General features: G+C 43.4%; 1 long non-coding RNA gene across 1 annotated transcript in view; it reads left to right on the forward strand.

The window, feature by feature from the left end:
• Positions 1-9,992, forward strand: part of LOC100424053 (uncharacterized) — a 32,279-nt gene extending 22,287 nt beyond the window's left edge. Inside the window, exon 5 of the long non-coding RNA XR_013399728.1 lies at positions 8,126-9,992. This is a non-coding gene — a long non-coding RNA (uncharacterized LOC100424053). The remainder of the gene's footprint in view (positions 1-8,125) is intronic.
• Positions 9,993-10,342: the final 350 nt, after the last annotated feature.

A 10,342-nucleotide genomic window follows, 5' to 3' on the forward strand; every position in this document is an offset into this window, starting at 1 on the left:
TATTCTGTTTTCTTCTAAAAAGTTTACTATTTTACTTTTCACATTTTCACTCACTATTTATCTGCTAATAATTTTTGCATAAGGAGTAGGGTCCAAGTTCATTTTATCCCACATGGAGGCCCAGTGGACATAGCACTTTATTGAAAAGACCACAATTTCCCCACTGCCTTTCAGTGGTTTCTGTGCCTTAAATCAGGTGGGCTGCTTCTAGACCCCCTAATCTTTCTCATTGGTCTTCCCTATCTTTGCACCACTACCACATTATTTTAAGAACACATATCCAGAATACCTAAAAAAAAAACTCTTACAGAAGATGAGACAGCTAGCAAATATGGGATAATAAATTTTACAGACACTCAAGTTCATACGAATTTTTGACTTTTAATCACAGATTTAACCTGCCTTTATCGAGTGCCTAAAATGCACCATGCTGAGTGAGCAAAACTTATTGCATTAATTTACTTATTACCCTTTACCTAGGTGTTTTTCACTTTCCTTGATAATATTATGTGAGTGACCAGTCAGAGAGGCAGATGCCCAAGGACTTTGGAAGTTCAGGGTGGAATAATGGCAGAGATGCCAGCAGAAACCATGGTGAAGGCAATGGGCTGAATGTGGACAGGAAAGGTTGGGGCATGTGGAGAAAACGAAGATGGTGCTACCCCAGGTGACGTGGCTTACTCCTGTTACAAATCTGAAAACTGGAATGCCCGTTAATTCTTATGTTCAGGAACAAAATGTTCAAGGCATTTAAAAAACTTGGAGCTCTCCTGGGAAGAACAGGAGATGTCAAGCCACGGCAAACTGGGAAAACAGATGAAAATTAAAGGGGCAAATGACTAACAGTTGACTCTCCATTGCAATGAGAGATTTAGGAATGATAACTCATACAACGCTCATTCCACAGTAAACACCCCAGGTGTGCAAGAAAAGTGATGTACTTCATGTCAGTATTTTCATGGTAACCATTTACTAAAGACATCTGTAATCCTTTGTCATAAATCTTAATATCAGGGAAATCGTGCAATTATGTCTAAGTTTAGGGTTGCATGTGGAGCATTCAATAGCCAGAAAATAAAAGTCGTAAACACAGAGTGGGTGGAAAGGAAATAACAGAGGGTTTGGGGTTTATTGGCCTATTGGGGAAATAAAAGCATTCAAAAGAGCCATTGAAATAATTTCTCAAAGCGTCTCAGTTTGGAGCTAAACAGTGCCTGTTATTATTGTGATGTGACATTTAGTAAGTTTAACAGGAAAACTTGACTTTGATCACAAGACTCATGTTTATATAAACCAAGTTTCTGGCAAGATCTTCAAATAGAATCTAATGACCTTGAGGAATGGGTTCTCTCTCCCTCTACATGGAGATAGGCATCCCTCTTCCTTTTCATATTGAATATGAATCCCCAAGGACCTGGGCAACACAGAATTTTCTGAAGGGTGGCAATTTGAGCCGCCACCACTTAAGCATCTCTTGAGTCAAAATGGAGGTGGCAGGTGTGGCTGCTGTGGACGTTGCGTATGCCAAATAATCAATGAGTCTAGATATTTGCAAGAGGCCTGTTAATGGAACTAGTTCCTCAGTGAATGAAATTGGCATGTATCCTAAAACAATAATTTGCCTGCATGAAACAGAAACAACTTGAGTTGAAACAGCATCTCCCCACACATAGAAAGGAACTTACCCCACAGTTTCTGGGGTGGCTCAGGGCAGTGAATCTCTGTGATGGGAACGTTATTAAATCTCGGAAAAGGACAGAAACTAGCAGATGAAAAGTTGTGGGAGCCCAAGCAACAATATCTCCATCTCTTGGGCCTCCCTCTCTGTTTCTGTTTCCTTTTTTATGCGTCACAGACTCACTTCTCTGTTTATTACATGGAGGGAGGATGACAGCACTCCCACTGGCAACCAAATCTGCATGTGACATCCTGCTGCACAAAATCACCTAGTTCCAGAGTTCCAGGGGATGACCTGCTGGGGTCAGTTGTCCTCCTCGAGGTGGAGCTAACTGCTATCAGATTTTACTCTTATATAGACAGACTAAGCAACATCTCACAACACTTTTAGTGGTTTCTGTGTTGATTGATTGATTGATTGATTGATTGGGCTTGAAGGACTATCAGACCAAATGTATCATTCTCTGTCAAGAGGATGGTCCTTTCCAATGTGAGTGGGCACCATCCAATCTGTTGAGAGTCTGAATAGAACAAAAAGGTGAAGGAAGTTTGCTTTAGCTCTGCCTGACTGCTTGAACCGGAACATCAGCCCTCTCCTGTCCTCAGAGTTCCTGGTTTTCAGGCTTTCAGGCCTGGACCAGATTCTGCACCATCGTTTTTCCAGCTCTTATGTCTTTAAGACACACCATCAGCTTTCCTACCAGCTTCTCCAGGTCTCCAGCTTGCAGAGGGAGATCATGGCACTTCTCAGCCTCCGTGATTACAGTAGACATTTATTCTTATAGTGAATCTTATTATATAATTTTTTATAATAAATCTCTTTGTTGGTTCTGTTTTTCTGAAGAACCCTAGATAATACAGACACAGTGCAAATATAATATAACAGTTGGCATAAGTTTAATATAACAAAGTTTAATATAACAGTTGGCATAAGTAGGTGCTCCAATATGACAGTGGAGAAGAATGACATTTGGAATGCTCTGATTTCTGCTCATAATTTATTTACTAATTCGCTAAACTGTAAGACAATAACTCTACTGTGGCATCCTGGTGACCTCGTATGTATCTACATAGACCACACAGGCAAAGACATTAACCAGACTGACTCGGAGTCTTGGCAGAACGCTTTGTGATCTACCAGAACACCAAGGTTTTGGAAGTCCTTTGAGGACCTCGAATATGTCTTGCCTTATCCCCCTGAGAGGCTGTCAAGAGATGGTTTCTCATCGCCTCCTGAGTTCTGATGTGATTTGAGGCTTCCTGCCTCACTCACTCCAGGTGCAGATTCTTCTGCTCAGCTCAGCATGGGATTGGCCCGGCAATGCCTATAGCAGTCATTGACCCCTTTTGTTTTGAGGTTGTCCTGTTTGGTGTGTGGGATGAAGACCTGGGTTCTGGTACCTTTGGCTGTTTACTCCTTCTTTCTGCATGTAAATTAACAAAACTGAATCTGAAAATGGTTCGTTTTATCTTGAGCAGCCAAATCAGTCCTGCTGCAGCTGTGGCCTTGCTTTCTGCGCAGTGCTTAACACAGACTGCTTTGAGCATCTTCTCTGTGTAGCACTGGGAACCCCGTGATGAGCAAGGTGGCCTTGGTCCCTGGTCCTGGGCCCAGATCTCTTTGTGCCAGTGATGATGACAGCCTTATTAGAGGTGGCACAGGATGACACACCTCTGACGAGCAAAGCAACTCCATTGGCCCTTCTCATTCTCTCAATTTGCCCTTAAACTCCCCCTTAGTACAGAGACTGCAGTGCGAGCCATCATGCTTTCATTCCGCCCTCCATGTGCCCAGAGGCCATGCTCTGGGATTAACAGTGAGCCTCAATGAACCTTCTCAGTCAGTTTTCAGATGGAGCTAAGAGTGATCACCACAAGAGGATTCTTATGGAGGCTTCTGGGTCCAGGTCACCAATGGTGATTTAAGGGGCAGAAGGCCCCTAAAACAAGATAACTTTGTATCACTAATTGTAGGAGAGAAAACAGCTTCAGAAGTTACTTCTTATCCCCAAAACTTTGTTTCTGTCTTGTTAAGAGAACTTTAGAAGCCGTCTTGAAACAAGGATTTGAAGGAAGTGCTTTTTCCAAAGGCGGGCCCAGGATGCATCATCAGGGAAGTGGGGAAGTGAGACACGGAAGGGGTCAAGCCAATACGGGGTGCAGGTGAGCAGGCTCCACTGCAGGTGCCTGGGATGCTGGGGAGCAGGTTTCCGCTGCAGGCGACTGGGGCTGAACCCCATGGGAGGGCTCTAGGAAACAGTATGCAACATGCTGCAGGGTTAGCTGTGCCTGCTCCTGGACTGAGGAGGCCGGCATGACTACTCACCACTAAGTCCTGTCTGTCATTGTCCACGGGCAGTTCCTGGGAGTGTTGGCTCCCTGGCATTTCTAGCCTGTCTCAATGGGCAGGGAGGCAGCTCTTTTGGGGAGGTGCATGTCCTCGATTATGGGGACTAGAATGGTGAGGGCCTTGGGGATGTGGGCAGGGAACCAACCCCATCAGCTCCCACCTTCTGCCTCCTACAAGTGTTTGCCTGTTGTGGAGCCAGCCTAAAGCAAACCTGATCAATGCAATCAGCTGGGGAAGCTAAATGCCCGAATGCCAGGACATGGTGCTGACCGGAGCGGATGCTGGCTTTAGACACCCTGCGTGGGTTCTCAGAAGTAGGACTTGTCAAGAGCCACTCTAAGGACACCTCTCACTTCAGAGAATGTCCAGTTTCCTATCAATGGTTTATTGAAAAAATGTGTGGGGAGAAAACATTTGAGGGCAGCATAGAGACTTGGAACCTATCAAAGAGACACAGTCTCCATTTCACAGTATCTTTATGGGGTGCCTGACTGGTGTCTTCAGAGTGTTTGTAAATCTGCCTTTGATTTTGATGTATTACTAGGCAGCACTTAAGATAAAATTGCTTGGGTCTGGTCTGTGGATGGAACAGAGGAGAGGCTGGCCTGGCTGGTCCCATCTTAAGTAGTGCTTTTACATGCCTTGTTGGAACAATTTGTGGTCATCTTGGATCTGAGGCAAAGGAAAGGAAATGTTAAATACTCACAATGTCCTGCACAGCTTTGTGGACAGTTCTGGAACTCAGCTTGCCTTTGTGGAAAAGACCAGCAATTCCTTCCATGAGCATGCCTTTGACGGTTTGCTGAGATCTTCAAGGACCATTTGCATTTGATTCTCACAATAGGCAAAGGGTGTTCTATGAGCTAAATGTTTGCATCCCCCAGAACTGATATGTTGAAGCACTGGCCCTCAAGGTGATAGTATTAGGGGGCGGGGCCCTTGGGAGATGAGGTCTCGAGGGTGGAGTGTTCATGAAGGGGATTTGTAACCTTCTCACAGAAACCATGAAAGCTGTTTTCCCTTTCTGCCATGTGAGGGGACAGGGAGAGGACCCTGTCAGTGAAGAAGCAGGTTCTCATCTGATACCAAATCTGCTGGCACCTTGATCTTGGACGTCCCAGCATCCAGGACTGTGAGCAACACATTTCTGTTGTTTACAAGCTGCTCAGAAGGTGGTAAATTGTGGTAGCAGGCCAAATGGACTGTGACAGGGTGTAAGTTGTTTTATCTCCATTTTACAGAAGAGGTAAACAGGCTCGGGATGGGGACAGGCCAAAACTGCCTCATGAATATTAGCAACCAGATACTGCCTGGCAGACAGTCCACACCAAGTAAATGTCTGCGCTGCTGTTGAGCTGAATCATTGTTTAGCTTTTGTCTTTCCACCACAGGAAGATCATGGATTGGCATTAGCAGGAAAACTTGCCAGGCAGCAGGAGGTTCCATTTGAAAACTCACCAGATGCCCTTGAGGCCTTTTTCCTTGTTATTGAGGACATCTTAGGAAACACTTCTGGTGACAATTAGTCAGGCAAAAATAGATCCAGTTGTTCTGAAGATCAAGCTTAACATCTGTGCCATGCTTTAAAATGTCTTTCCAGGCACTCTCTCCTGCCCATAGATCTTGCTTGGGAAAGGAATGGGGCAAGTGGAAATGGCCATTTCTTAGATGAACACATCAGTGGCTGCTCCAGTCTGAGGTCTATACAGACCTAAGCTTTGAATCCAGTCACGTAAATCTAAGTCTCTTTAGGTGTTTAACACTTTTGCCTACATCTCTGTCTGTCCTGGGCCAGCCAGGCAGTCCCTTTGCCTTTGTGGAGTTAAGGGGCTGGGGCGTCACTTCACCTGTCTTGTGTCTGCACTCACACTTGCTCTCTCTCCTGCTCAGTCTCTCTTGACTATTGGGGTTCATTGACCTCAACATGATGCATGCCACTTAGTTCACACCTCTTTTAGCAGGTGTGTGTTCAGAGCTTGATGGATTACCACCAGGCTGGGCCAACAGGGTCGTTTTCAACTCAGCTAGCCCTAAAGGGCCAAAAAATTGTTGCAGTCCTCCCAGAGGTAACTCTGACCTGGTACGGTTCAGGGACAAGGCCACTCACCCACACTTGGGCAATTGCTCTTCTCGTGACCAGCCTCTTTCTCTGGGAATCACTCCATGGAGCCACCGTCTCTCCTAAGCTACAATGTTCTACAATGGTGCAAGAGGGGGAAAAAATAACAACAACATTTTGGGTATCAGCTGCTTTGAGAAGGCATGATTTATAATGATTTATTATAAAATGACAGTGTTTTAATGCTCTTTTTATTGGTTTTCTAACAGTCGTGGAAACTCCCTCAGGAGGATATAGTTAGAGTCTGGGGGAAACTTCCACACATATAGTGCTTAATCTACCTTCTCACTGGCTCCACATCTGTAGATTTCATAGGGGGTCTTCCTATGGTTTCTTGGGAATGGGCTGAAGGTCATCTTCTGTACTTAATATTTGATAATTTAAAGAACCGTAACGTTTAATTGTGTTTCAAGGTATCAAGATATCAAGACCTGAGAATAACCAAATCAAAATGGCCCCATGAAAACATTGCATGCGCTTCTCAGTCCCGTCTCTGAGTAGTCAGAGCCTCTGTCCACTTGCCCTGGATCGCAGGGCAACTCTGTAGCCAGACAGAACTTGTTCACACTCAGCTGCTCTTTAGAAGAACACCCCAAAGGCATTCAGAAAAAACAGAAACTTTGAGGAGTTTTGCGTAATATCACATTGCCCCTCACATCTGAGCTCCACACACTTTCTAGAAGGTTTCAGGCCTATGCTTATGAGTTTTTTTTTTTTTTTTAATTTTCCTATAGTCAATGGAATTTTATGGAGGAAAACTATTAGAGGATTTAATTTAAAACTATTATTTTTGCATAAACCCACATCAGCTTATAAAGGTGGAGAGACACCCCTTGAATTCTTGAGCATAGAAAGCCATTAGGTCCCATGACTCTCTGGAGGGGTGCTGGTTTACAGGGATTACCTATGTTATAAAAAGCAAATGACCTTCTTCTGTATCTCCTCCCATACTCGAATCCATTCTTTATATCCCAGGAAACTTCTCACTGCAGAATGAGCATGGGATCAGACCCTCCTGGTCTCGGGGAAACTCTTTTTTTCAGTTCAGTGATCTTAGGGAGGACCACTCTGCTATAGTGAGTGCACCATTCGGCTGGCCCCCACACCACATGTATCCACCCCTTGAGTCAAAGATTGTTTATAATTGTAAAGGTCCTGATATCTTGCATGATGCATCTCATAGAACAGGCACACGCTTGTTATTGGTTAAATGAACAAAACTCTATTATCCTAAATCATAGTGCACATTGCTGAAAACTTCCAGGCAGAGGCCATTCAGTCCATTCAGTGCTGGCTTGGGACTGAGCTTCAGTCCAGGGAGCTTCTGCAGTGACTTATTCATGAGTAGCAGAACGTGTACCCCTCCTGGGTCCAGGCTTCTAGTACTGCCATCACACTGCAAGGCCGGGAATCTGCAGTGCTAGGTTATAAACACTGAGGATATTGTTGGTTATAGCAGGGGGGAATTCACAATTTTCCCTGTAAACCTTAAACCCCCACCCTTCTTTCTGTCTCTCTCTCTCTCTCACACACACACACACACACACACACACACACCCCATCAATATAGACCCGTTTTTCACAATTATCAAATTTTAGCTCTTTGAGGGGAGAAATAATAAAAAAAAATCGAAACCATTGGTTCTCAAATTTGAGAAGGCATCAGGATCCCCTTGAAGACTCCTTAGCAGATAGATGGGTGGGCCAGGCCCAGATGGCTCTTGGGCAGCCCCAGGACTTTCATTTCTAGTGTGTTCCCAGGTGATGCTGACACGGTTGTCCTGGGCACCACAGCAGAGGCCCACTGGAGTCAACCCACACAGCAGCATGAGGCTGCAAAACCTCAGCATCCCTTCCCACTGCACCAAAGGACTTGTTAGAGAAAGGCCAGCTCCTTAGAGTTTCTCAGATAGGAACAATTTGAATATCACCCATGGGTTACAGATGAGAATTCACATAAAATTGTTGTTTTTCCACAGGCATAGCAGCAAATCAGCCTTTCAGAATATTGCAGGATCAGCAGCAGAAGTCCCTTTGCCAGAGAAATGGACAAAAAAAAAAGAAGGAAAGATGGAATGAGGGGAGCAACAACGGAGGATGGTGGAAGTGTTCTTCAGGTCTAATTTTGGGTTCTAGAAACATCTGGCCAAATAACGTCTTTCATAACTAAAATGGAATATAAAGAAGCCATTTGACCTGCCTCAGTTGTCATGGTCATCATGACAAGCCACAGCAGGACAAATCAGCTTAACAATTTCGGAAACTGCCAGAAATGCTATTTGGACTAATTTTTATTTGAGAGTTGGCTAAAACTGGTCACATCCCAAAATACCTCAAGATAAACAACGTAACATTATCATATAAACCTATGTTCACCAAATTAGGTTAAAATAAGCTCTTTTGAGAAGGTTGAATTTTTTATGAGGATTATTCCCAAAATATGTTTAGACACAAGCAGTTCAACTTTTCTTTTTTCCATATTTGATATCAATCAAACTAAATTTTTACGTGTTTAGAATTGTATTAATTGTATTCTTCAGTTACCTATAAAATTTGATTATCATGTCTTTATGGAAATTTTAATATCAGATATAGATTAAAGAATGGCATATTTAAAATGACGTTTTAATACTTTATAAGAAGCAACAGAAATTTGACTTCCAAAACACCTCTCAGTACTACCATTGGAGTACATCTATATTTTTCTGTCAGAATATGTTCCAAAGCAAACATAAGTAATCCTTATTTTCGTGATACATTGACGCTCAAAAGTTGTGTGTTCAGCATGTCTACAATTAAATTACCACACATTTGAAACAGCAGACTAAAACTGACGTAACATCTGGAAAAAATTGCTCTAATTGCTAGGCCCTAAATTCATCTGACCTTGACACTCTCATCTGAATTTAAAAGTGTTTTAAATTCTTAGCCAATCAATTCAAGCCAGAACTGAATTCATGTGTTTTCAGAAAATGTTAAGCTAGAACAACGGAACTAGAGTAGATTCCTGGTCAAACTTTGGTTTTGTTCAGGTATCCACTCATTTCCTAGGTGACCCAGAGGCCACAACTCACAACTCCACCCCTTCCTGTGGCTAGTCCAGGCTGTGCCGATCTTGTAGTCTTGAAGTCCTGGCAATGGGCGGGGGTGGGAGCTGACCCACTGCTGACCAACATGTCAAAAACAGATGGCTGTGGAGCCCTCTGGAAAAGCTTCCCTCATTCTTACGGAATCTTGTGAAGGGATGGTCTGTTTCTGTCCTGTTCCCTGGATGTCAAATGTCTGGGTTTGAGACCCAGAACTCCTGAAACCATCTCACAACTACAAGAGGAGCAGATGCAGCCACTGAGGATGGCCAAGCAGAGGGAGGGAGGACTGTTCCTGCCAGCATCGCCAGTGGCTGAATCACTCAGCCCAGAGCCCCCACGGCACCCTAAATGTCCTCTTGACAGATGGAAAACGTTGTCTTACTGTTTGTGCCTGTGAGAAAAGTCCCTTTTGCTTGCAGTGAAGGCATCCCAGTTGATACAAATGAAATTTGAAAATTAGAGATTTCATGGAACCAATGTTTCCTTTGTTTCAGTTCATTTTCATGGCTCATCTTTTAAATAAACCCTCTATTGAATTGTTTTTAAGAAGATAGGCTGTATTAAAAATTACTCCTAAACTATTAGTTTTTCTAGATGGAAGCATATTCAAGTATCAGGTTTTCCTAAAAGGAGTCACATGAGTATTTGGCTATTCAACCTGGGCCACATTTCTTTACAATTGATCTCATGTTTCCCTTAGTGCTATTTAAAGTGTCAAGTGAAAAAGGCAGTAAAATATGTGTCTTGGTGTTTATTCCTACAGACTGCTGGACTAAATTATTTATGGTAATTGAGGCCTAATGGGTTATAGGTTTTGTTAAAATTTGTGACATAATCATGTTACCACTCAGCCAGAATTCCCTGGTTTTGAACTTGGGGACTTAGATTACTCTTTAACTGGACACATATCCCATGTCTTTCCTTTTGCTCACTGTGTCTCCTCTTTTTCTGTTTACATGCAGCATGAAGGATGAATTTATTTTACCTCCAGATATCTTACCATGACTTGCTTGCATCATAGCAACCCTATCTGGAGTGAGTGTGGAGTAACCAATCCCACAGGAGTATGGAGAAGTTTCTCCTAAGTTTGGAACTTTTTGAGACTCT

This window comes from Macaca mulatta, chromosome 10 (assembly GCF_049350105.2).
Source record: "Macaca mulatta isolate MMU2019108-1 chromosome 10, T2T-MMU8v2.0, whole genome shotgun sequence".
Classification (NCBI taxonomy): domain Eukaryota; kingdom Metazoa; phylum Chordata; class Mammalia; order Primates; family Cercopithecidae; genus Macaca; species Macaca mulatta.